The sequence below is a fragment of the Ceratotherium simum genome, chromosome 5 (assembly GCF_057802395.1).
Source record: "Ceratotherium simum simum isolate JZ-2026a chromosome 5, ASM5780239v1, whole genome shotgun sequence".
Classification (NCBI taxonomy): Eukaryota; Metazoa; Chordata; class Mammalia; order Perissodactyla; family Rhinocerotidae; genus Ceratotherium; species Ceratotherium simum.
Window position 1 is genome coordinate 28,357,896 of NC_141904.1, and position 27,416 is coordinate 28,385,311.

General features: G+C 43.1%; 1 pseudogene; it reads right to left on the minus strand.

The window, feature by feature from the left end:
• Window positions 1–1,801: 1,801 nt before the first annotated feature.
• Window positions 1,802–27,416, minus strand: part of LOC101396147 (small ribosomal subunit protein uS2 pseudogene) — a 44,502-nt pseudogene continuing 18,887 nt past the window's right edge.

Below are 27,416 nucleotides of genomic sequence, written 5' to 3' on the forward strand. Positions count from 1 at the left end.
TACACCACCAGGCCAGCCCCACTATATAGTGATCTTTTTAAACAAATTTTCACATACTTGAGAGTTAGGTAAACTCTTCCAGATCCAGTTCAAATGGGGCTGTGTCAACTCCCTCAGACAGAATGAGTCTTTCTGTTGTCATGTTCCCAGGGAGTTGTGCTCATCTCTCAACTATAATAGTTATCACATTGTATTCTAATTTATCTGTTTAAACTTATGTCTCCTCCACAGGACTGTGAGCCCATCTAGGCAAAGATGGTGCCTTAATCCTCCTTATGAACCCCTGCATAAAATATGCACTCAGTAAAAGTGTTTATGAATGAAAGTGTTGTGGAATCAATCAGTTATTAGAGAACACCTTGTCCACTCCCTGAGCTCAAAGAGATAGGAAAATTGATTTACTGGTGTCATGCAAAAATGCCTTTGTATAAATAAGTCATAAATAAAGCAAAATAGACAGTTGAAGAGATTATTCGGAAGGAGAGAGGGAATGTGATTGTATCAGTCTGAATCCAATTAGGAAATCAGGAAACAGTAATTAAACAGAAGTTTAATATAAAGAATTATTAAACTCTGATAGGAGAATAATTACAAAGATGTAAAGAGAACTCTAATGGGTACCTTGGACCAAGGGAGCATGTCCAAGGAAGGACAACTTGGAAGGGGGCCCCTCCCCAAGGCAGAGGTTCAGACCTCACGGAAGAAAGTGTGCTTGTAGCGCACAGGATGGTGGAGAAGTTCACTGGGTTGCCTGGGCCAGGGCTGGGCCAGAATTGCTGGGCAAGCAACAGGGACCATTCTGGACACAGGCAAGGTGTGGCTGGTGAATGGGCATGCAGAGGGAGTGTGGCACCACTGCAGGTGCAAGGCCTGGAATGCATGGTGTCCACTGCAGGAGAGCCACAGAGAGCAAACCTTGGGAGCACAAGCCAGCCAAGGTTGGTGGGAGGGCACACAGAAGGAGTGGGGATGCCACTGTGGGCACAAGGCCTGGAGCACTCAATGTCCACGTCAGGAGGGCCAGAGCAAGGTGGTCACTGGGCCCAGGCTGCAAAGTTGCTAAGGGACTGCACACTCCGGTGCACAGCTGGGGAGGGCACCACCGAACAACCACCCACACGCGAGTCCCTGACTGACAGCAGCAGGAGCAGGAGAAGGCTGACACAGCAGCCAGAGCGAGGAGAGCACCTTCCTCCTACAATGTCCCTCCAGCTCCCTCGACTGACAAAGCTTAATATCACCCCTAAAATGTGGGGGGAAAATGTCCTGCCCATTATTCCAGAGCAAATACTGAAGGCCAAGTCTGGAGCTGAGAGACAAGAGACTGATAACTGGGACAGAGATCCAACACTCAATAAATAAAAGATGTTTGGACCTAAGTTATAGTGTCCCCCAGCTCTCAGTTTCCTCATCTACAAACGAGGAGAGTAATAGTATGTACCTCCCATGTGGTGTCAGTATACAGGAAGACAACGTGTGTACGCAGAACAACATGTGTGATGATCACAGAACAGCGCCTGGCACAGAATGAGAATTCAATAAACGTTCACTCTTATCACTTTCATGTCTTGGAAAAGCAGAGCTGGAATCAGAAGACTGAAGTTCCATCCCCAGCCCTGCGGTTCCTCTGGAACACAGAGCAATCACTCCCCACCGGGCCTCAGTTTCCGCTGCTGTCAAGTGGCCCTCTCCCACTTTTTTTTTAGAAACTGTTTATTTTCTGACAGCCTTATTTGCCTTTTCTGTTTGAGTCTGTTGTGAAAGAACAGCTTAAGACCACTCCGTGGTTGTTCTGGCCCTTTCAGTGGTCCGAGCAGTGGGAGGTCTTCAGTGGCGGCTGAGCGCTCCAGTCCTCACGAGGGAACCGCGCAATAGGCACAGAGGACGCTGCACCTTCAGACCCGTCTGCGGGCTCGGTTGAGTAGCAGTAAATTCGGGAGCTGGAGCAGCCCGTTACCCTGATGTTCCTCCTGGGTCACAGCCTTTTCAGCAGCGGCCTGCTCTGCCTTTTCCATCTCCCCAGGATCTCTGTAGAAGCAGACACCAGGCGTGACCTCCCATGGGTGCTCACGGGAGACGGTGCCACCCATGCGCAGAACTCCCCGAGCCGGCATGCAGCACCTCAGGCTCGCTGAGCGCGCTCCCTTGTTGCACGGGATGGCAACGTCCACCTAGTGCAGAGGAACGTTTGTGTTACACAGAGCAAGGGAAGGCAGGTGAACATAAGGCGCCCCTGTGAGAGGCTGGTGGTGGGCCGGGGATTGGTAACCACCAGAAGCCACAACTCCCCAAAGACCGCCTGGATCCGGTTAGTGAAGTTCCCAGGAGTGAAGTGGCCAGCAATAAGAGTGGCTCCAGTGACAGCAGCACAGCTCCTTGGCCAGTATTCCTGGAGGATATGACACTGACATCAACTAGGTTTTCAATAGCAACAATGACACAAGCCGCCAGCGGAAGCTTCTCCCAGGTTCTCATCAGATTTATGATGCAGATGCCATCACTTTCCCTTTTAGATATACTAGCCCATTTGGAAGTCAAGGCAGGGGCCTCCTAAGTGGGTTCCTGCTGCAAAGAATTTGAAGACATCATCCTCCTTCATTTGCAGGCTATCAAGAGCTCCTGGACACTGCGAAAGTTTCCCTTTAAGTTCCTAGGGGAACCCAGAGCACCACCATAGAAGCCCTCTCTGGGGAGTGCGCAAAGGCCCTTTCCCGCTTTTAACATCCCATTTTCCATTTCACATGCCTGACATCCGTGCCCTCTGCTCCATACCAGGGAAATCCATTTTGGAGTATACGGTAAGCCTAACGCTCAAAACTGTAGCTAGAAGATGAAAGAGTAAGGTGAGTTAGCCACACTGAGAAATGTTGAAGACATTTACAAGACAAAAATAACAATCCAATGTGACAATTTTTCAGTCTATACATTTAGAAAATCTTCCTTGGACAAATTTGTAGACACTTCTGAGATTTTTTTCAGAGCCAGCCTTGGTTAGAAGCAATAGCAAAAACTAGGAACCAACTGATATGTGCTTAGTTAGATCGGATGACTTCTCGTAAAAGATGATAAGAGGAGCATGAGGAAAGTTCTCTTGCCTTGAAATTGTTATCCCCCATCACTACCCCACACACACATCTGCACACAAACTGTCCTGCATTTATTCAAGGGAAGAGAATTGCCACATATTGAATTGCAAGCACACATGGGAAGAACATTGCATTAAATTACGATTTGTCATATACCTCAGTTGAATTCTCTTTTCAAATACCTTCCAAGTGGTCCAGAATCCAAGAACACACCTGGATGCAGGAGGCTGAGAATAGTTCTGGTCACATGGAAGAAAGGCAGGGACTGTAAGGGAAGCTGGAAGGGTCTGAATGATAACATTGCCAACTTCACAGGTTTTCCAGGAGCCAGTCCTCAGTAGGAGGACCCCCTAAAAGGAGCGGACCACTAATATTTTCCTGCTGCTCCACAACAAATATCCCAAATTCCATCAATTTTATTCCTTGGCTTAGAAAAATTTTCCCCAAATTACCTAATTATCAGAATCATCTAGGGTGTTTGCTGAAAACACAGATTCTCGTAGGGTGTCATCCCAAGCACCCGGAATCAGAAGCTCCGTGGGAGAGTCCCGGGAGTTTGCGACAAGTCCTCACGTGATTCTTATAACCAGGTGAGTTTGGGAAATAGTGGGTTAATAAAATATCTGATCATAACCCTCCCTGGGTAGACTGTATATAAACAAATCTCTGGGCCACAGGTCTACTGAATCAGAACATGCAGGGCCTCTCAAGAGTGCCAGGTACTGGCTATGCTCAGTGTCTCAGCTCAGCCTGCCAGAACAAAATGCCATGGACTGAGTGGCTTAAACAACAGAAATTTATTTCTCACGGTTCTGGAGGCTGAGAAGTACCAGGTCAAGGTGCCAGCAAAGTAGGTTTCACTCTGAGGCCCCTTCTCTTGGCTTGAAGGAGCCATCATCTCGCTGTGTGCTCACATGACCTCTTCCTTGTTCGCACACCAGGGGAGGGAGCAAGCTTTTTGATGTCACTTCTTAAAAAAGCACTAATCCCATTATGAGAGCCCCACCCTCATGACCCATCTAACCCTAATTATCTCCCAAGGTCCCTTTCCAAATATTATTCACATTGGGGGTTAGGGCTTCCACACATGAACTGGGGGGTTGGGAGAGGATGCAAACATTCAGGCCATAACAGACAGATATTTTGAAATCACTGGGTTACAGAATTGTTTATATGAAGGTTCTTCCAAAATTCGTAGGTTACCTAGGAATGATAACACATTTCAACTATTACCAGGCACTAATTCATTAGTAAGATTTAGTTTAACTAGTGGATAGTAAGGCCCGAAACAAATAGGGCACAGAGAAAGTCGTTTTAAAAACACATTCAAAGGGAATGAGGGATGCCACCTAGGAGGGCTGAGGTGGGATGTGACAGGAGTGGGAGAGCAGTGCTTCTCACACCTTAATGTGCATCTGAGTCACCTGGAGATCCGGCTGTCATGCAGGTGTGGATTCAGCAGGCCCGGGGCGGGGCCTAAGTTTCTGCATTTCTAATGAGCTGCTGGTCTGCTCACCACACTCTGAGCAGCACAGTGGGAGCAGACAGATCCGTGCCTGTGGAGTGTGATGGGAAAGACAAGCTTTTTCCACTTAAAATTTTTGCTTGGAGTGAATGAAGTCATTGCAGAAGCCTGACATCCAAAATCTCATCTAGAAGAAATGAGCTTCAGAAAAGCCAATCTCTGAATTCAGTTTCTCCCAACATTTTAAAATAACTTCAGAAATGGTGTAATTGAATAAACATAACAGGTCAAAAATTATTTTAAATGATCATCAGATTATACCAGGGGTTCCCCAAATTTCTCACTTTCAAGGGATCCTTAGTGACTCTGTAATTTTTTCACAGTGTCCCTAGCCCAAAAGAAATAATCGTCTGTTCTATTTACTAAGTAGTTAGGTCCATACAACTTGGTGAGGTTTTTTTTGCCCTAACAACTTAGTAGTATTTGAAAAAATAATACACAGAAACTCAAAGTTAACATGTTTTTATTTCATCCTTAAATAACCACAAGTACTTACTAATTGGGACGTGTGCCTCTGTTGGGCACTGCACAACTTCTCAAACTTTGGAATCAGATTGGTCACCGCCCCCCTCATCCCCCACTCCACTTTGCTTTTCGGGTGGTAATTGCTATTTATCACAGCAACTGTCAAAAACTCAGCTTCGCAAATATATGACACCCTTGAGAGGAATGTAGTACAATCTTACTAAAGAAACTGTGAACTGTCTTGGGCTAGCAGTTTGTGTGGTTTCCAACAAATACTGAATATCGCTGTGCTTCCCTCAAAAACTAAACGTTTCCTGAGGCTTTCTTCCTAAGGTAGCTTGGCTCTGTTTGGGAACGACAGGATCATGCCATTTACAAAGTATGAATCCTGACCAACGGCAAAGTAAGAATACTAAAAGACGATAGAAATTTTTGCAAGGAATACCTACAAAGAATACAGCAAAATTTCCCTTAGACGTTAAGAGAAATTGGTGATTCTCTGGCTTGTTAGATTGAAAGCACATCCCTCTTAAATTAAGATTTTTTTTTTAAACAAAATGCTATATCTTTTGAAGGAAAATGATCTTCCTAATATTTTCCCAGTAACAACACATCACTTTCCCATCAGAAAAAAAGACTTAGCATGTAATTATTATTATTCTTTTATTTTTCTTACATTCACCTTCTATTTCCTTGACATTCAACTTCAAATGAAACATAAGGAACAATTTTGAACATTCAAGCTTCACAAAAAAAAAGAAAAAGGAACCTTGATTGATTCAAAGTTTTACTTTATGTACCTACAATTTCCCAGTAGTCCTATTTCTCAATCAGAATTTGAATAATCTTTACAACTTGTATTCCCCCAAACTCAGATTTAATGACTCAGTATGTTCAGAAAGAGAAATAACAGCTGTAGCTCATCCCGATTTGCTCTTCAGTAATGACAATGTTATACCACATTAGCAATTGTGACATTAATAAAGAGAAGCCCATAGGATTAACCAAAGACAGCTGACTTTAGTCAAATGTAGGTCAGGCTTTGTTTGCTCAGAAGCTGGTAATAAATTCCCAGGTAAGTACTCTCGTGTGTCACACATATATGTCAGGAACATAATTTCAGCCCCACTAAATGATTCACAATTTTATGTTTCGGTAAGCCATTTTTGAATTATTGTTAAGCATTTAATTCCACTGCCAGGCCTATAGGCTCCTTAAAATTATTAACTTATGTGACATTACCGTGTGTTTTTCCTTTAGGCACCACTTAAGAACACCTTGGAGATTTTCACGTTCACCTTCCGGATACTGAAGCTCTTACTCGAAGAGGTTCAGGGGTCACCCCTAATTTATAGCATAATTATGGGGAAAACGGTGTTGATGGCTAAGCTAGCCATCTGTAATCGCAAAGTCCTCATTGTCATGGGAAACGTTACCATAAGCCTAACATGAATATTGCATTCTTAATCAAGTCTTGCAGTCGGCTTTATACCAACAAGAAGTCCAGATCCACATAATTCTAAAATATACTTTAAAAATATAAATACTTTGGAAAAGAGTTTAGCAGCTTCTTAAAAGGTTAGACATATACCTACCATATGATCTGGCCATTGCACCCCTAGGTATTTGTCTAAGTGGAACCATATGTCCACAGAAAGACCCGCACAAAAATGTGCATAGCAGCTCTATTCTTAATGGCCCCAAACTGTAAACAACCCAAACCAACAGGCAGATGGCTAAACAAAGGGTGGTATATTCTCAAACTGGAATACCACTCGGCAATGAAAAGGAAGAACCAAAGAGCTATGCAACAATCACGACTCATCTCTAACCCACTATGTTACACGAGAGCAGCTAGACACAAAACAGTACATGTTGCATGACCCCACGTACGTGAAATTCTAGGACAGTCAAAACCAATCTGTGGTGATCAATCAGAACCACAGTTGTGGGGCAGGGAGTTGTGCAGGATTGTCTGGAAGGAGCACGAGAGCACTTTTTGGGTGATGCAAAGTTCTGTATCTCAATGGGGTGAGGTTATGTGCATGTATACATTTGTTGAGGTCATCAAGCTGTACATTTAAGATCTGTACATTAAGATCTATATGTAAATTATACCTCAATAAATAAAATACCTGTGAGTATTCTGTAAGCTCTTCAATTTTATACTTAAACTTCATTAAGTCAAATACCTTTATTGAATGCTTATGTAACTGTAAAACATTATGGGGTCCTTTAGATAAAAGTAAAAAGAGACGTCACCTGAGAGTTACTAACCCAGTATTACCCAAGTAAGGATAATAAACCGCATATTTAACGAGTTAGATCATTTCAATCTATTTACATTTTAATACCTTCTACATGCAAATGGCATAACTTGAGAGATCTGAGTTTATAAATTTGAAAAATATCAATTGGTATAAATGCAATTAAGTACTTAAAGCTAGTTTATATTAATGTGGAGGAATGGTTGCCAGATGAGCCAAAACCAGTGATGATACAAAAATCATTTGAATTTCTAATACTAAGCAAAGTCCAGTTGACCCTTCCAGTCAAACTCTCCCCGTGCCACCTCTCTGATTTAGGCCTTGTTATTTATGTCACTAAGTACAGCAGATTCCTAGCTGGCTTTCCTAACTTGACTGTCATCCTCCTTTGATCTCTTCAACGCCACCACGTTAATCTTGAAGCACGGCCTGAGCATTTCACGCCACACATCACAATTACAGTCAAGGTCAGCTCCCTAGCCTGCCGTTCAAAGACAGGTGTTGGTGTGACCACAGCCTCCCCGCCGTCGTCCCTAACCTCCCGGCCACTTTTTTCCCCGGCCTCCCATCGGTCCACAGATCCCTGCACTGAGGCAGCTGAACGGTGTTCCCATTCCTGCCACTGGGCCTTTGCTTATGCTGCCTCTCCATCTGAACTTTCTATTGCTTTGTCCCCACATTACCATGTCCAAGTTCATCCCAGCTTTCAAGACCCACTTCAGCTATCACCACCTTGCTCAGGAAGTTCCTCATTTTTCTCACCCAGAGTAATTTTTATTTCTTTAAACACTCATCACATCATATCCCCAGTTCTCTTATCATAATCACCACAGTCCGTCTTACGTTGCGAAATGGTTTGGACTTCAGCTCCAGGCAGAAACACACAGCTTCAGAACTGAGCTCCCCAGCTGTCGGAATTTAGGCAAGATGCTTCATTTCTCCATGCTTCTGTTTCTTCACTGCAGAATGGTGATGTTAATTCTAAGCAGGAAGAGTCTGCTGAAAAAAAAAAAGAATAAAAAAAGAAGTAGTCCAGGTAGTGAAGAGAAATGGAAACACGTGTCCACACCAAGACTCAGCCATGAATATTCAAAGCAGCTTTATTCGTAATAGCCCAAAACTAGGAACAAATGCCCACCAACAGGGAAGTGGATAAACAAAATGTGTTGTATCCTTTCAAGAGAACACATCTCAGCAATAAAAAGGAGCACACGACTGAGAGAGCAACAACATGGATGAATCTCAAAATCATTAGAAACAGGGAAAGAAGCCAAACACAAAAGGTACCTTCCGTATAATTCCATTCATATGAAATTCTAGAAAATGCAAGCAACCTATCATGACAGGAAGGAGATGAGCAATTGCCTGAGGACTGCGGATGGAGGGAAGGAGTGGCTGTAAAGGGCGTGAGGAAACCTTGGAAGGTAGTGGAAACTTATGTGTCTCAGTAATGGTGGTGGTTTCAGGGGTCTATACATACTTCAGCCAAAATTCATCAAATTGTACACTTCAAATAGGTGTAATTTGTTGTATATAAATTATTCCTAAATCAAACTAATTTGTGGAAAAAAAATAACCAAAACAGGGCTGATTGGGATACGATACATTTTCATTAAGAATATGGGGCCAGCCTGGTGGCGCAGCAGTTAAGCATGCGCGCTCCGCTTCAGTGGCCCGGGTTCACAGGTTCGGATCCCGAGCGCAGACTGACGCACCTCTTATCAAGCCATGCTGTGGTGGCATCCCACATACAAAATAGAGGAAAGATTGGCACAGATGTTAGCTCAGGGCCAATCTTCCTCACCAAAAAAAAAAAAGAAAGAAAGACAATGTCATGTTTGTCTGAGAGTTTTTCCTTCTCCAACAGGGCTACCAGGTTGCAGTATCTGGGAAATGCAGTGGATGCAACTGCCTGGATATTTGAAGAGATTTTTCACAATACGCTGTTGGATCAAATGAGGTTTTAGGGGCTAAGTGCAAGGACAGTTGGAGAATTGAGTGATGATTCCTGCGTCATCCTAGATTTCTAGTGGCAGATCACAGGGTTCTATATTCAGTCTATTTAACATTTTTATCAATTATTTGCCCAAACACCTAAGGGCACAGCCATCAACGTCGTGTGGACTGAACATTGGTACGTTAGACAAGAGATGAAACTCTAAATTATCTTGTCAAGCTAGAGCAGTAGTTTAGACATAACAAGGTGAAACTATACAAGGACAGCTATTAAATAGCTGAATTGTGTCTAAAATCCAGCTTTCCAAGATAGAAGTGCCATGCCATACCAACAGGACATTAGAAAAGTAGTCTTAGGATTATAATCAACAATAAGTTCAGTGTCAATTAACAATGAAATGTAACTCTTAAAGAAGTTAACATGCCCTTGGGTCGCATCAAGAAAGATATAAGCTTTAATAGAAAGGAGGTGAAAATCTTGTTCTATTCTCCATAATAGGCTTACATTAAAATATTGCAGTAAGTTCTTGGTGAGATGCTTGGTGGGGGAATGATTAAAACTATATCGGATAAGGAAAAAAACAGTATGTTTCTAATCTATGATTTCCTTAAGGACAGGGTCCATGTCTTAGTCATCTTAGCATCCCCAGCACCTATCTCAATTCCTGGCATGACCATAATTATTATTTACAAAATAAATGTTGTTTATACATTGATAAGATTCAGATTGAAGCCAAGGAACAAGGGCTTTTTAGCCTAGAAAAGAGAAGACAGAAGGGTGGGAGGAGGGGTGAAGCAAAGAAGATAGGGCAAGATGTGCCTATAGTGACTGTGGTGGATTATAACAGGCTGCAAAATCCTTGTCAATTCCCTCCATCAAGTGGTGGGGTTATATCTTCCAACCCTTGAATCTGGGCTGAATCTGTGACACTTTGACCAAGAGAATGCAGGGAAAATGGTGCTGTGCCAGTTCCAGGCCCGGGCTTTAAGAAGACTGGCAGCTTCCATTTCCCCTCTCCTAGAACCCAGCCACCATGTTATAAGGAATCTCAAGCAGCTACAAGGACAGGTCCCCATGTAGCAGGATTGAGGCGCCCAGCCAACAGCCCCCACCGAGCTCCCTGCCAGCCCGTGTGAGTGAACCACTTGGAAGTGGATCCTTACCTCATGAAGCTACCCCGGCTAACACCATATGGAGCAAAAATCAGCTTTCCCCCACTGAGTTTTGCCAAATTGCAAGATCATTAGCAAAAAAGTTATCGTTGCCGTGTTGAGACACAGTGTTGGGGTGATTTGTTATGCAGCAGGAGAAAACTGTAAGAGGAGGCACCTTCAACTATATGAAGAGCCTTCATATACATGGGCCCACGGGCTGGAATTAAAGCCCATATGCAGAATTAGAACCAATATGCATACCTTGGAGAGACTCACTGAGGGGCAGGCTGGAACCCCAACGATAAGACTAGGAAGAGAAATCCAGAAGAAGAGAGTGCAAGAATTGTGGGACTCATCTGACGTTAGGACCGGCCTCAAGGAAATAGGCCAAGAATCTAGATTAGAATGCTCAAAGGTACATGGCTAGCTCAGGCTCAATTTCAGATGGTATCAGTTCCCAAGGGTTCCATCTATACTGGCAGATGGGGGCACCATAGTGCCAGGGGGAGGATCATTCAGGTTGAAGCCCATCCATCCAATGGCTGGGGATAGAGGAAGAGGAAAAGGCTAGAAGGTTGTCAGGACCCTAGTTAGGGTGAGATTCAGATTCAGATATCAGTCCCAGAGGGACCCTAGAGTGACCGCCCCACACCAGAGGGAAGCAAAGGCACAAACGCTGGGCACCGGCGTGGGAGCTTGAATGGGGTAGCTTGCAATGGGGGCACACCTCAGACCTAGCAGACCTCAGACCTGGTCTTGATCCCACCGTCTGACAGGAACGCACATCCTAATGTGCCATCAAGATTAGCTCAAAAACTAGCCAGTTGACGAATTGGCTTAGGAGTTGGGATGGGCAAGTAGGCAGCTAGTGGCTCTTCAGTATCCTTAGCTGTTTGAGGATCAGACAAGAGGCTTCTGATGGGAACTAGAGGAAAATAGGTTTCAGTTTAACACAAAGAACTTTCTCAGTCAGGGGTGTATTGCCACGATTGCAGTAGCCTGAATTATCACCTGCCATGAGTTCTATAGAGAAGACGCATTCATCTAATAAGAACTACGACTAACTTTTAAATTCCCTTCCAACCTAAGATTTTCTGACACTGAAAATACACAATGTGAGGGCAAACTGCTTGCACAGAGTACGCAGGTGCTCAACAAGGAGTGGATGGATGAATAAATGGATACATGAATAGATGGACAAATGGATGGATGGAAATGGATGGAGGGATGATGGATAATGCAGTCTAGATGGATGGATGGATGGATGGATGGATGGATGGATGGATGGATGGATGGATGGAAATGGATGGAGGGATGATGGATAATGCAGTCTAGATGGATGGATGGATGGATGGATGGATGGATGGAGGGATGATGGATAATGCAGTGTGACATTTTCAAATACTCAGCACCACCTGTTCATGAACACATTAGCTGTATGAAATAAGCTGCACTCCAGAGAAAAGAAATTAAAACGTATTTGTGCCTCAAAGAGTTTGCCAAACACTTATCTTTGAGTATCCAAATATAGGCTGCATTTTTGTGCTTACGAAACCAATTTCCTAAGAAAATTAGAATTTCATGTGAAAGTCTCTTCATTTGTCCTGACTGGCTGAGTCCGAGCAGGCATCACCGTGACCCTGTCTCATATGGAAGTGGGTAAACGCGGTGCAGCTCTGCTCTGACAGTCGGGAACCCCGAGCTCCAGTGCAAAGGAAAGACTTGAGCAACGCGCAGGGACCTGCCGGTGTCCATACGTTCTCCTAGCTTTTCTCCCAGGGGATTTCTCATCTCCCATTGGGCTTTACATGACTGGCACCTGTTTTTTACCCATGCTTCTGTCACACACTACCAGGTGTGGGACGTTTCTGCGGGCCTCTGACACACAGCACATACTGTCCCTTCAATAACAGGGCTCTTCATGGCAAAGGTCTTATTTAAATAAATTTTCTAACATCTTCATGCACAAAGAACATCTTGGTGTCTAAGGCAGAGGATGAAACTCTGAGTTCTAGGGAGGGGCTTGTAAAATTTTTTTAACCCCAACCCAGAGTCAGAAAAACATTTTATATCACAACCTAGTACACAGAATACGTACAAAACAATATTTACCTAACCCTGTGTCATGCATTCTAATATTTTCTCTTCTATTTCATTTTTTCCTCTGCCAGTAGAACTCACTTATTTGATTTTATGACACACTAATGCACGGGGACTGGTGGTCTGAAAAGCACTGCTTAAGGAATAATTATCAATTAGTATTTGCAGGGAGTGTGGCAGTGGACCAAGTGCCCAAAAATTGTGTTAGCAACATTAGAAGCAAAGCCCAGATCCCCCCAAACCTATAAATAATGTAACCATTTTCTAAGAATGAAATTAATAAGAGTTAATACATAATGGATGAGATTAGCTAAATGTAGAAATTAATTCAAAAAACTGTAGGGCCTCAGGGATTTGAAAGTATTGAAGTCCAATCAAAGTGTCCAGGATGTGCGGTGTGACAGAAGTCGTACTGGATTATAATTCTAATAGGAAAATTTGAGACCTGAGGGTTTTCTTTTGCCTTGTCTGAAGAAATCCTATCGATAGCAGGAACTGACTGTATTGGAGTCTTGTAAGTGGGAAGTCAAAATACAAGGATTTTATGGTGAGTCCCCCATCCAGGGCCCCTGAACACAAATATCCAGTCTGCTTGGCAGCTGGGGGCCAGGAGGGACATGGAGCATTAGACTCCTGGCTCAGTGACAAACGTCCTGGAGTGACAAACTCCTTATTTGGACCCGCTATGCAACCTGTGATTTAAACACTGGTTTCCCATACATGTTTTCCTAAAGCAGTAAGAACACACTACTTAGCTAATATGAATTTCTCATCTGCTTGCCAGTTATATTTTTCCTTGTAAATTAATAGTTCAGGATCTTTATTAATATACATCTGTCTTGTGGGTTTGGTTATATGATCCTTTCTGCACTGAATGAAATATCAAGTTTGTGCAAGGCAAAAAAACAGACCAAGAATAGGGCAGCCCTGCTGGGACAATGACCCTCGAGAGAGAGCCTGCCTGGGCAGCCAGCCAACCTGGCTCCGAGAAATCCCTCTCTCAACTCTATCACTCCACCTATAACAAGTTATTCAGAGGTTATAAATGACAAACCGAATAAAAATGTATTGGTTTTGTAGAGAAAAGCATTGTCTTACCTCCCTTTAGCCAGCTGGAGCAAAGGAATATTATTGAGACCCATTCAAATTTGCTTTCCCATACCAGGGCTGTGTGTGACCCAAACTTCCATAATCTAAAGTTAATATTTTTAAGAGAAGACAAAACAATTTGCGTCATAGGGTCTGACGGCCACATCACACCTTAGTATCTCAAATCAACTGCTGGCTGTGGCTTTTCATTGCTCCTCAGCATCATTCATTCAATTATCCCACACACATTCCGTGAGCACCCAGGTTCAGGGGTCACAGAAGAGACTCTCCCTCAAGGGCTCTCCCTCAAGGAGCTCAAAGACTAGACCAACATCTCAAAGAAGGATAAATAATTATAAATCAGTGTGGGAAGTAGTGTTATATGCAATATACAGCCATGGCATCAAGCAGGATCTACTCAACTTGAGAGAGGAAAGTGCGGGAAGATTTCACAGGAGAGCCATTTGGGGTGGGTCATGGGGGAAAACTGGAGATCAGGAAGCAGACCAACAGAGAATTCTAGGCAGAGAGGACATGCACAGAACTTTGGACTGGCTTGATCATGGCGGCTCCCATGAGTTTAAAGGGGGCATTTTTGTTGTTAGAGATTTGCTTTATTTTGAGGAGAAGAGTATCGCGATCAGCCTTGCACTCTTTCAACGACTCTCTGGCAGAGATGGAGCCTACACTGGAGGAGGTGGCAATACTAGAAACAAAGTCTAAGATTATTTAGTGTCTCTGACACCAGATTTGTTGGGGGTTGTTTAGAAACTAACCCCCACAGACAAGACTATTGTACTGGTTTTTGTTTGGTTTTCTTACAAAAAATGGAATTAAAGCTAATGTGAACTCTTGCTCCAAGAAATACAGATAGTTTTCATGATGATCTGTTTTGTTTTATCTCTTTTCTCAAAACCATCCAAAGTGATAGGAGAATCTTTTTAGTAGGAAAGTACTACAACTGTAGCTAATTTTTCAGACACATAATTTGTCTCTTTTCACATAATCTTAAGAAGTATAATTGTGTGAAAGGCACTCATTAGAAGTGGCGATGCCTGGCAACTTTCTGCTCTGTTTCCTAAATTATCATGCACAGGAGGAACAATCTCTGTAGATGTCCAGTTCCACTTCTGGTTTAGTGAAGGTCCAGAGCACCAAGGGCCCAGCTAGGAGGGGTGGGGATGCCAGACGCCCAGGCCCAGACTCAGGATTATTTGATGAGCACTGGAGATGGCAGGAAGGGCTGTGTGTAGAACAGGGATGGCTGTCGAGCCCAAGCCACACACCGAGGAAGAGTCCAGGTGTGCAGGCTACAGGATGGAGGCAGGAGAGATGGCTCAAAGCCAACATTGTGAGGAAAGACCCAGAATGAGCCCTCCACCAACAAATGAACAGTGACAGCATCACTGTCATGCTGTCATGACATTTTTTGTGGGATGAGTGGTTAAAGACATATTCAGGGAAGGGATTGTGTTGAAAAGATTTTCTCCCTTCATAGTTAAAAAGGATTAGTGTTTCTACCAAAGGCAGGTGCTATACATTACTTTATAAAATCAAACTCTTCTATGATATCAGAAATAAACATAGCCAAGCAAATTTAGTTCTAAAATCAAAGTTTGAGAGGACCTGAGGGCAAGGACAAGTCACATTTTTCCTAATTATTATGTTTGTAATTTTTCATGAGTCACTGATCTACATAAAAATAAACCCTGAGTAAAATAACATCAATTTTGTTATGACATCAGCACATGGTCAAATTGCCCATTTTTGTTTAAGCCAGCATTTATTTCTTTGTTTATATGTTTGTTTATGTATGCTTCATTCCCAGAAGAATTGGAGACGGCTTATTCAAAAGAGCGAATACAAAAGTGTTTGCAGGGCCGGCCCCGTGGCTTAGTGGTTAAGTGTGCGCACTCCGCTGCTGGCGGCCCGGGTTCGGATCCCGGGCGTGCACCGACGCTAGGCTCCTCTGGCCATGCTGAGGCCGCGTCCCACATACAGCAACTAGAAGGATGTGCAGCTATGACAAACAACTATCTACTGGGGCTTTGGGGGAAAAATAAATAAATAAAATCTTTAAAAAAAAAAAAAAAAAAAACTGTTTGCATACCATCTTCCTGAACTACAGAGTTAGGATGCAGCATTGATGCATTTAAAATATATCTAAATAAAAATATTTGTATTTAAAAATAAATACATTTAGGAGCCGGCCCAGTGGTGCAAGCAGTTAAGTGCATGCGCTCCACTTCGGCAGCCCGGGGTTCGTGGGTTTGGATCCCGGGCATGCACCAACACACTGCTTGGTAAGCCATGCTGTGGCGGCGTCCCATATAAAGTGGAGGAAGATAGGCACGGATGTTAGCTCAGGGCCACTCTTCCTCAAGAAAAAAGGGGAGGATTGGCGTCCAATGTTAGCTCAGGGCTAGTCCTCCTCACAAAAAATAAAAATAAAAATAAATACATTTAGGGGCTGGCCCTGTGGCCTAGTGGTTAAGTTTGGCAGGCTCCACTTTGGTGGGCTGGGTTCTGTTCCCAGGTGTGGACCTATACCACTCATCAGTGGCCGTGCTGTGGCAGCGACCTACATACAAAATAGAGGAAGATTGGCACAGATGTTAGCTCAGGGTGAATCTTCCTCAGCAAAGAAAAAATAAATAAATAAGTAAATATATTTATATAAAATATATTTTAAATTTGAAAATAAGAAGCAGCCACTTAACGCTGTCATGGACACTACATATAACTTCATGGGGTATTACCTTTCCACTTATACATTTAGAATAAAAACCGTATAGTGTAGGAGATCAAACTTAGAGGATTTCATTTACGTACTTAAAAAACAAAATTAACACAAACAAAAGACCCCTCCAGAAGTACCCTGATTAACACTTTGCATAAGAGTAAATTCAGGGGATACAAATTATTTCATTGGTTTTCAGGAGTTTTAAATGAAAACGTTAATGCTAATAAGTGTAGGAAGTCTTATTTTCATTTCAGGTGCATGTCTTTCCCTCTCTGCTACAGTTTCTCGCTATTCCATGTGTATGCTATCACACCTCCAATTAGCAGCTAAGCATGCACTGTTAGCATAACAATATTCCAGCCAGCTTTAGGCTTCTATGGTTCAACAGGCAATACTGCTCTCTCCAATTTCACTCACAGAAGTGGCTTCAAAGCAGTTAAAGCGCTCTACAAATTCAAAATAATGATGAAAAGAAATGGATGAGCTTTTGAAAACACAGAAATAATAAGGTAGTTGATCATACTGTGCATATTCTCATCTCTGAGGCTATTTGAAAACCTACAAATATTACATTTTATTCAAGGCTTTATTAATGTTTTCATATCAGAACCCCTTCTCCCAATTTTTAATTTATTGAAAGTGTGCAGAGAAAAATTATTTCATTTTTTATTTGAGTTGATTCTATTATAATATTACAACAATTATTTTTACCTGTATGACTCATGCACAAAGGAGAAGCTTACGAATACTTCCCCTACTCCAAGACTTTTGAAAACTGCTTGAGATGACTAACCAGATTAGTGAGGTCATGGTCAATTAATAATTAATTATCACAAGGTTGAGGAGCAAAGTCACCTTTTTTCTTTTTTTAACAAAAGTAGACTAATATGATTCATGAACTACATAATATAGCCAGGAGGGTCAAAAAAGGTATCTGTATTCTGGTGTCTAGTGTATTTAAATGTCATTTTAAAGATAGTGAGCACATTTGTATCCTCTCTCAGAAATTAACTCACTCTTGCATTTAGAAAGTTATTTCCACAATTCCGTTTTTCTGTGTTCAGTGAGCTGATGACACTACCATCCCCGTGATAACCTAATACATATCAAGCAAAATGAATTATCTGGCAGCAGTGGCGGGATGGGGAGAGGGTGATTGAGGCTCAAAAATCCCATTTTTACTGGAATATTGAATTAACTGATACAAAGGTTTATATTTTCTTGAACTGTTTGGATGACTGTATTTGTTCATAGAGATAAGTAGATTTAGTCATTCAACAAACATTTGCTAAGTGCCTCCTAGGAGATTCCATGCTAGTTCTTGTCCTTGAGAATAAGAGAGGAGTGATGTTTCCTATCAACTAAGTGGCTTCGGGAAGTCATTTAACCTCTCTCAGCCTCAGTTTCCTTATCTCTGGGTCCCAGGGCTCTCACCCCACATGGTTTTGTGCATCTTTTACTCACACCTAGTCTCCCACTTCTTTTCCATCACTCAAACTCTTCCATTGTATCCCCTGGAACTCAGTCTGTTACCAGCCAAATTCTTAGATCCTACATTCTTAGGAGGCCCTTCACTTTCTGGTTCTAAGCAAAGCCTGGCTGTCCTCCACCGCTCTTTCCATACAGCTCTCTCAAGCGAGGGCTGTTTTTCTCCTATATCCCGCATGTCACTGGCCCTGATGTATAGATGTCCCTCTTGCTCTTTTTCACCACTTCCAGACCCGAGTGCCTCCTCCAAAAGACCTCTAACTCCCCTCCAGAGGAGCACTATCCTCATACCATTCCTTAAGCTCCTTGCTGCAGCATCTATAGTCTTGCAATCACCACCCACCTCATTCCTTGACAATTTTAGTACCAGGCTCTCTGTCATCTTCTTTAAGAAATAAACAACTTTAAATAAAAGATATTGGTCTCCAGCACAAACATTCTAGCAAATGTAGTTGCCTATAAGAAATATTATTCCTTGGATCTATTAAAGAAACACTCTCAAGATTACATGAAACTTTTTGCCATTCTCAATAAACATATTTTAGACAGAAGCTCAACGTTATAATGACAAGATAAAGAATAACCATAATATTAACTTAAATATTATGATAAATGATATGTAAATATCTTCCACCGTTTCTTATCTTTTCTCATTAAAGGGCAATGACTTAAATCAGTGTTTTACATTTTCTAAAGTCCTTGTGTAAATGGTTTCTTTACTTAAAGGTTTCATTAAGCGACACCGAAATTATTTCAACTCTAATTTTGAACTCAGCACAATGAAAGAAGCTAGGACTTATAATAATTTATTTCTGCATTAGCAAAAATTCTTTTCTTTAGTCGTAAAAATTCAATTGGAAAGGGCATCGTAAAACAGCCATTCTTATCTATTTTTTGATGAGTGAAGAAATTTGTGTAACCTTTTGAAGAGGCAATTTGAATATATCAAGAGCCTTATATGAGTCATCTATTGTTACATTAAAAATTACCCTAAAACAACAGACATTTTTATCTCACAGTTTCTGTGGGTTAGGAATTCGGGAGCAGCTTAGCTTGCTAGCTCTAGTTCATGGCCCCTCATGAGGTTGTAGTCAAAACATCGGCTCGGGCTGTGTTCCTCTAAAGGCTTGTCTGGGGCTACAGGATTTGTTTCGAAAAGGATGCACTTGCCTGACTGTTGGATGGAGGCCCTGGAGGAGGCTGCTAGCAGAGGTCACCACATGGACCATCTGACCTGCTTGAACTTCCCCGCAACATGGCAGCTGGCTTCCCCAGAGCAAATGTCCCAAGAGAAAACAAGAAGTTGTCACAGGCCTTTTATGACCTAGTCTCCAAAGTCACAGCCATCACTTCTGCCATAGTCTACTCATTAGAAGCGAGTCCCTAAGTTCATCTCATTCTCAAGAAGAGAGGAATTCAGAGCCATCTCTTGAAGGAAGGAATAATCAGAGAAATTTCAGACATACTTTAAAATCACAACAAGCCCTAGAGTAGTTTGGAAAGTTGTCCAGAACACACACACACACACACACACACACTCCTTTATGATATTGTTCATTGCAACGGCGTTTATAAAACAAAATCATGAAACCTTCAATATCCCACCATCGGGAAAATGTTGAGTAAAGCAAGATATATGCACGTTATGCAACAATTTCAAATAATCGAAGAATATCAATAGCATATGCAAGGGCTTCTGTTACAACATTAGGTGGAAAAAGCATTACATGAAAAAATATTAATGGAAAAATATTTAAAAGAAATAAATCAAAATGTTAAAGTCAGTTGCCTTTGGGTGTCAGAGTTGAAGGTTAGTGTTGTCCTCTCTCTACTTTTCAATATTTCCACATAATGAAGCATCTAGTTTCCTCTATCCCAGCTTGTGGTGTACATGCTTACGTGTACTCAGAGGGGCAATGCTCTTTTAAAACTTACAAATCCAATCATTTATCAAATAGTTTCCGAACTTTTAACAGGAGAATAGCTTCATCCCATTTTAAAATTATAAAATTAGTGATTTTTTAGTTATAAAACCTCAATATGAAAGACATAGCAAAACAGACATTCCTGTTCACCGCTGACAGCAGGAAGAATGCCCACCCTCCACTCCGCAAGCGGTCTCGTTACATTCAGGAGAGGCCTGGAGCGGTGCTGGAAGGAGACAAGACACTCGTAGTGAAGGGCATTTGGAGGCCGGGTCTCTGAGTACAAGCAAGGTAGACAGCTGGTCCCAGAGAGTCACTCCTGGACCCAGAGAGGAGTCGTATGAACTCACACTGTAACTTGTATATAGCTTCTCATAGCCACTCCCCTGAGGGCTTCCCAGAAAACAGACCTGCAAGGGGCCACTCTCAGGAATGGAATTCAGGGGTCTGATCAGTCAGACCCACCCACCCTTCTCCTCCTCCTTGCACTCAGCCTCCACCCACCCTGTTCCATCCATGTTCCCATTACAGACACCTACAACAGAGGCTGTCTGTGCTCCACCCAGGTCCCCTGGAATCCTCCTTACCAGTTCTGAGCATCCATCCCCCAGCTTCTGGGTGCTTTGCTTCTAAGGGCTTGCACCTGCAACTTTCTTCAATGATTTCTTTTGAGCTACTAGACTACTTTAGCTGCAAACACAGAGAATTGAAAATGCTTGGGAGTTCATATCTGACCACTTGCACCAAACACCCTCATCCCCATTACACACACTACACACACAGAGCAGTCCTTAGCCAATGACTGATAGAAGTAGGAATATGAAAACGCAATGCCCTTGTGTCAAGCCAGGACAATCTTGAGGTGTAATTTACGCTCAGAGCTTCTCTGGGGATCAGCCTCAGGCTGAAACTTGGCCTGAAATATCGTTCTGTCTTGGTGTCCCTCCTTTCCTGCCACTTCCCCACACTCTTTCCAATTCTCCTGGGAGCTCTTTCTCAATAAACCCTTTGTACAAATTCTTCCTTTCAGGGTCATCTTCCGGGGAACTGATGAAAAGCCCAAAGGCTAGATAGGATTTATATGACTGGAGACCAGAGATGTTAAAAGTCCTTCAAGGCAAAACATCCCACACAACAAAGAATTGTCTTGCCCGAAATGGCCATAGCACCCTGACCAAGAAACACCGGGAGAGAGAGGAAAAAAAAAGTGTACTCAGTTCAGACCAAAACCAGAGAAAGTCCGCAGTTTAGATTTGGTTGAGGAGGAGGAGCCAACAAAGGACATTGAGAAGGAGAAGCCAGAGAGAGAGAGGAAGAAAACCAGGAGAATGGGAAACCAAGAAAGGGAAGTGTTTCAGAAAGAAGGGGGTATCAGCAGTGCTGAGTGCCACTGAGATCACATAAGTCAAGAACAGAGACTGGCCAGTGAGTTTGCTCCATGGAAGTCACTGGTGCCTTTGATAAATGCAATTTCCAAGGGGCAGTGAGAGTGGGGTCAGATAAAGCGAAGAATGAATGGCATAAGGGAATAGGAGAAAGCTGGTGTGTGTGGCCTTGAATGGGTGCAGAATAATAGGAAGGTGATTGGAGAGGAATTTAGGACAAGGCAAAATTTTTTAAGAACATGTTTATATAAGGATAGAAATAATTTAGTAGAGAAAGTGCAATAGATGATGCATGAGAAAGGAGAAAACAGAAAGAACATAGCTAGAGCACTCAAGAAGGGATGGGGTCTAGATATCCCAAAATTTATTTACCCTTCCCCAAGGGCCCAATTCTTAGAACCATAATGCCTGTTCTCTCCCCAACAACCCATCTCTGACCCCTCCCTAGGGTCGGAGGGAAACACATTAATTTTTCATAATGACTCACTCTCCTCAAACAACAGATTGAAAGACTTCCTGTTAAAGCACACACAAAATACATAATAATAACTCCTCCCCTCGTATATTCAGTTCTCATGCCCTATGTGGTCTTGAATAATGGTCAGGGCAGGTGTGCGAGGTTGACCTCGATTTTTGAAAGGCACATCCTCCTTGCTTACCTCTTATGGCCTTCTGTGACCTCTCTGGAAGTACACTGCTCAAATCTTTCTAGACAGAACTTGCCGCAAGGAATGTGGTTAGCTGGCTACCTTCAGCTGCTGCATCTTTGAGATCTGTCCCAGCACTCACATGGAGGCCATTCTCTTCCCAGGTCGCTCCCAGCCAGTGCCTGAACTCCCCAGGGCTACTAGAGCTGGGGTTCCTGGCCAACACAAGACTCCGCTAACCAGCAACCTTTGCTCTGAGGCTCCCCATCAGCCTGGTCTAGACTTTCTCAGAGCTGCACTGCAATCTGAGGTTCTTCCCACAGATCCTGCTTCCTCCTCCCTCTTCTTTCACAGGTGTCAGACCTGCAGCGTGGTCTGAAGTTTCTCTCTCACTGCTTCTGTGACCTCTCCCCTTTATCTTTCGCAGGCATTTCCTCCTAAATCTCTTGCACTTCTAATTCTGCCACGGTGTCTGCTTCCCACAGGACCAAACTAACACAAATTCCTCTTCCCCTGGATAGCCAACACATGCCCCATGACTGAGATCTTGTTAGCTCACCAGTTTGAAGATTTTACGCATTTTGCATTTTCAACCAAAGGTTTGGCATCTGTGGAAATATCAAATTAAATTTTTGTACTTTCAAGAAGTAGATGATTGATAAATTGCTGTTATTATTGATAGCTATGCTAATTTCATAACTGATTTTTATAACCCCCAAAGGATCTGGCACCAACTCATATCTGTCTGTTCCCTATTGAATAAGCATAGTTCAATAGATTGTTATTCTTGTTGTTTGCTCTTTCTCAACAAAGAAATCACAGTGTATAGTTGCCAAATGAATAGACTGGAATAATATCATGATACAAACAGAGCAAAGAATGCCAGCCAGGCATTCTGTATCAGCAGGGTTCTTGGTCACAGGCGAAAGCTAACTTAAGCAATAGAGACTTTACGGACATGCTATAGGGTAGGGGGAAGGAGATTGACGGAATGAACAGGGGGCCAGGGCACCAGGCTTGGGAAAGGATTGAAAGAAGCAAAGGAGTTCTGAGGGCCAGGAAGCTGGGACTCAGCAGTCATTTCATGGTGGAAAATCCTGGACAGGACTATGCTACCATTTGTGCCACTGTTGTAACAAGTCACCTGCAACTATCTCTGACGTCCGTGTGTCCAACTGGTTGGGCTTAAGTCAAACAGCTGTCACCTGGCTGCACCAGGGAAAGGGAGCGAAGAGACCCAGGAAGTTGACCTTCATGGTGGGAGGACAGGCACTCTTACTACCAAGGCTATGAACAAAGTGGGGAATAAACTCCTTCAAAGGAAACTAAGGAGACATTATGAAGGTGCTGAGTGCTGGGAAGACAAAAATAAAAATAAAAAAGACAAATTCCACCACACACTTCTAGATCTCAAACCAGCCCTTTTCTATCATTCAAAAGGCATAAAAAGTTTGTTCAAAGAAAATATTAGAGCAGCAGTTCTCAGCTTTGGCTGATGGAAGAATCATCTAGGGAGCTTTTATGAATCTTAATGCTCAGGCCAAAACCCAAACCAATGAAATAAGAATTTGGGGGTGGGACCCAGGCATCAGTATCTTGTAAAGGTCCCCAGATGATTCTAACATGAAGCCAAGGTTGAGAACAGCTGTATTCGTAGAAAGTCCAACACATAAAACAGACAAGGCAGAGCCGCTCCAGTTGGGCAGGTAGATTGGCATCACTCCCATCCTCTCAGGTCCCTAAGGCACCTCTAAGGAATCCTTTTATACCAGCACTTAAGACGGGTTGTAATTATACATTTGTTGACTCCTCAATTTTCCCACACCCCAAATCCAATCTGTCAGTTTGGCTCAACCTTCAAAAGATCATCAGAATTCAATCCCCTCTCACCACCTCCCCTGCTGCCACTGTGATCCGAGCCACCATCATCTCCTGCTTGGATTGTTGTGATAGCTCCCTGCTTCTACCCTTGGCCCCTGCAATCTGTGCTCAACACAGCAGCAAGAATAATTCTTATAGAAGATAAATCAGAGCATGGCCCTCCTCTGCTCAAAACCCTGAGATGGCTTCCATTTCCTTCAGAGTAAAAGCCAAAACCTCTGAGGCTTTACCAGGGGTCAACAAACTTTTTTAGTAAATATTTCAGGCTGTGTAGGCCATATGGTCTCTGTCACAACTATTCAACTCTGCCTGGTAGCCAGAAAGCAGCCACAGACGACGTGTAAATGAACAAGCATGGCCGTGTGCCAATAAGACTGGATGTACATCGGGCCGGCCCTGTGGCTTGGTGGTTAAGTGCGCGCGCTGCGATGCTGGTGGCCCGGGGTTCGGATCCCGGGTGCGCATCGAGGCACCACTTCTCCGTTCATCCTGGGGCCGAGTCCCACATGCAGCAACTAGAAGGATGTGCAGCTACGACATACAACTACCCACTGGGGCTTTGGGGGGAAAAAAATAAAATAAATAAAATCTTAAAAAAAAAAAAAAAAAAAGACTGGATGTACAAAAGCAGGCAGAGGGGCCGTCAGGCCGATGTTTGCCACCCTCTGCTGCACAAATCAGACCCCCTGTTACAGTTCCAGCCTGATAACCTCATGCCCTCCTCCTTGATCTCTCCTTTGCAGTCGCACCGGCCTCCTTGAAGCTCCTGGAAAGCTCCAGGCATTCTCCTGCCTCAGGGAGTGTGTTCTCTGTTCCCTCTGCCCTTGACGGTTTTCCTTGGGCTAGCTCCTCCCCACCTTCAAGTTTTTGTTCACATCTTAGGTTCTCAATACGGCCCATCATGACAGCCCTGTTTAATGCAGCACCCGCCTCCACTCCGATGGCACCCTAGATTCCCCTTACTCTTTCCTTCTCTAGTTTCCTTCTCTAATTTTCTTTCCATCACACTGTCACTCTCAAACATACTTTACAATTTACTTATTTATTAAGCTGTTTACTGTCTGTCTCGAACGTAAACCGCACAAGGGCAGAGAATCCGTCAGCGTTCAATCAGAGCAGCAGAACCACAGTGGGAGCCAGAAGGCAGGGATGGCTCAGAGGGATTCGTCATTATTCAGTTGTGGGGGCAGGGGGGGCAGCTGTGCGGGCTGTTGCCTCTGCATCTGGTGTGGAGCCTGAAGTCACCCTGAGTCAACCATTCCGGCTCAGGAAGGAAACCTGCATGTGCACGAGAGCAGGGAAGAAGTGGAGCTCACGAGGACAACCGCACACAAACTAGAACCAACATCTGTCTCTCACTGACTCCAGCCTCAGTGCTGTGGGGAATCTGCAGAAGCTGGCCCCTCTGCCACGGAGCGGCACCGTGCTGGGCCCGGGCCTCAGAGAAGCAGGAGGAGGAGATCCAGCAGGGCCCAAAGGTCCCCCACAGCACACCAGGAAGGTGAGCCAGGAGATCAGCTCCAAAGTGCATGAGCTGTAACAGTGCCCGGCAGCCACGCCGACCTTCAGAAACTAATGGCTGCAGCCTCTCTCCCACCTCCCAGATCTTAGGCAAATTTCTCTTGGAGCCATCCCTAACCAGGAAACTCACAGACATGAAATTCTGGGAAATGTAGTTCCAGCTTAGGTGGGTGGGCACATTATAAAGTCACCACAGGCAGGAATAATATTGTCTGTTTTACTGATGAATCAGGACCCCAAGAATCTAAAATAGCCCCTGGCACGTTATAGGTGCTTAAAAAATAGTTGATGAATGAATGAATGAATGACACTTTGGTGGTTATTTGATCATGCCAGCTCCCCCACTAGTGTGTAAGGTCATGAGAGCAAGAGCATGTGTTTTGTGCCCACCGTTACTTCATCAGCACCCAGCATGCACATTCAGTCTCTGTGCACTCACTCTTTCCAGGAAACACTGCCCAGCAGCCAAAAGCAGAGAGAGAAATTCCTACCCGAATGGTATCTCTGCAAGAATGTCAAAGGGTATCCAACGCAGACCCACAGCGACACTTCCTAAAATCCTCTCTCCAAACTCTCAGGGTCTCCTATACCTGGAAAGCCACCCCAAGGCTTTCTAATCTTTCCCTCAGCAACCCCTCCCCGAAAATTACTCCCTCACCCACTCTTCGCCCTACTCACCTCACCTTCCTGCAATGAATCTTCTCTCCCCTACCTTTCTAATGGAAATCTCCTGATGCCCACACCCCAGTCCACTGCCAAGCACCCTAATGTACATCAGAAGCACCGCTAGTGAGGTGCCAGATTCACTCTCCCTTAGAAGATTTTCTGTGATGTGTGTGTGTCTGTACACGTAAACATATATATAACTTTAATATATTTATTATATGTAATTTTAATAGATTTTCTCTTCTCCCTTCTACTGAGTGAATGAATAAACAAACAAAACAAATGAATGAATGAATTTGTAAATCACTGGCCATCAGCAGCTCTGCAATTGCATGAACTCTACTGACAATAGGACTGGGAACTTGTGATAAATTAAGTCCTTTTGAGTACTAATGTAACAGAACCAAACCAGGTGGTAGTTCAAAGATATATTTATATTTTATATATGGACATATATATTGAGGAGAATATTCTGCAAATTCTTGGATCATAGTAATATTAAAGACATAATAAATTAAGATTATTGAGAAAATTACACAAATGCTACAGATACGAACTTATTTAAATCTTTTTAAAGGATGATTCCGTTTCATGCCTTTGTGCTTATCTATTAAGCAATAGAAATATAAAGTCAAAATTTTTCACTTAGTAAAGGCACTGATAATAAAGAAATGGATAATATAAAAATATTTTCATTTGGCTTTGAAACACATTATATATATTTTTTTACAGTCAATTTGTAGTTCTACTGATGTCATGCTAGTATCGAAATGAATTTGCATTTCCTAGCACATGTTTATATTCAGGAAATGTAGCCTAACATTCACCCCTGACAATTCACAAAGTGGATAATCCACAGGCAAAAATAATCCAGCCTTAGCCTTCTTCAAACAGAGAATTAAATGTTCTCTGGATACAATAGACAATAGAGGACAAAGAACAGGGCTGTTCGTCTCTGACACATTTAGAGCAGGGCAAAGAAATTCCCAGGAAATCCCCAACCCACTGCCACAATTATTCTGAGCCGAGGTCAAATTCAAGAGGGAGGTAAATCATGCACCCTTAATACTTCCTGAAACATATTTCCCAGAACAAAGAAAAAGACTTTCTCTAGACTTCACCCCCAAATCAGGGAATAATCTCATGTTACCTAAAAGATGATCTAATATGTGTGACTAATGATTAGGCCAAGGATAAAAATCCTACAACCATTCATTCAATTAATTCACACTGATTCTGGAATTCATTCTAATTGATTCTGGAATCAGTCAAATCCAGAATAAACCTCTCTGTCTCTAATGTCCTGGGCCAGTCTTGGTCTTAACCCCTGATCCATAGCAGATCTCATTCATTTAAGAGCTTCTGGGACAAACTCTGCAAATCGTCCTCGCTAGTTTTCCCCTCACTCTAGAGTGGCTAGAATCAGACAGCTTTGGTGTTTTATATAACACAAAACCACTATCTATTGTTCGACTGAGTCCACACAGTCTCAAAGTAGACTGCTTCTATATGGGGAA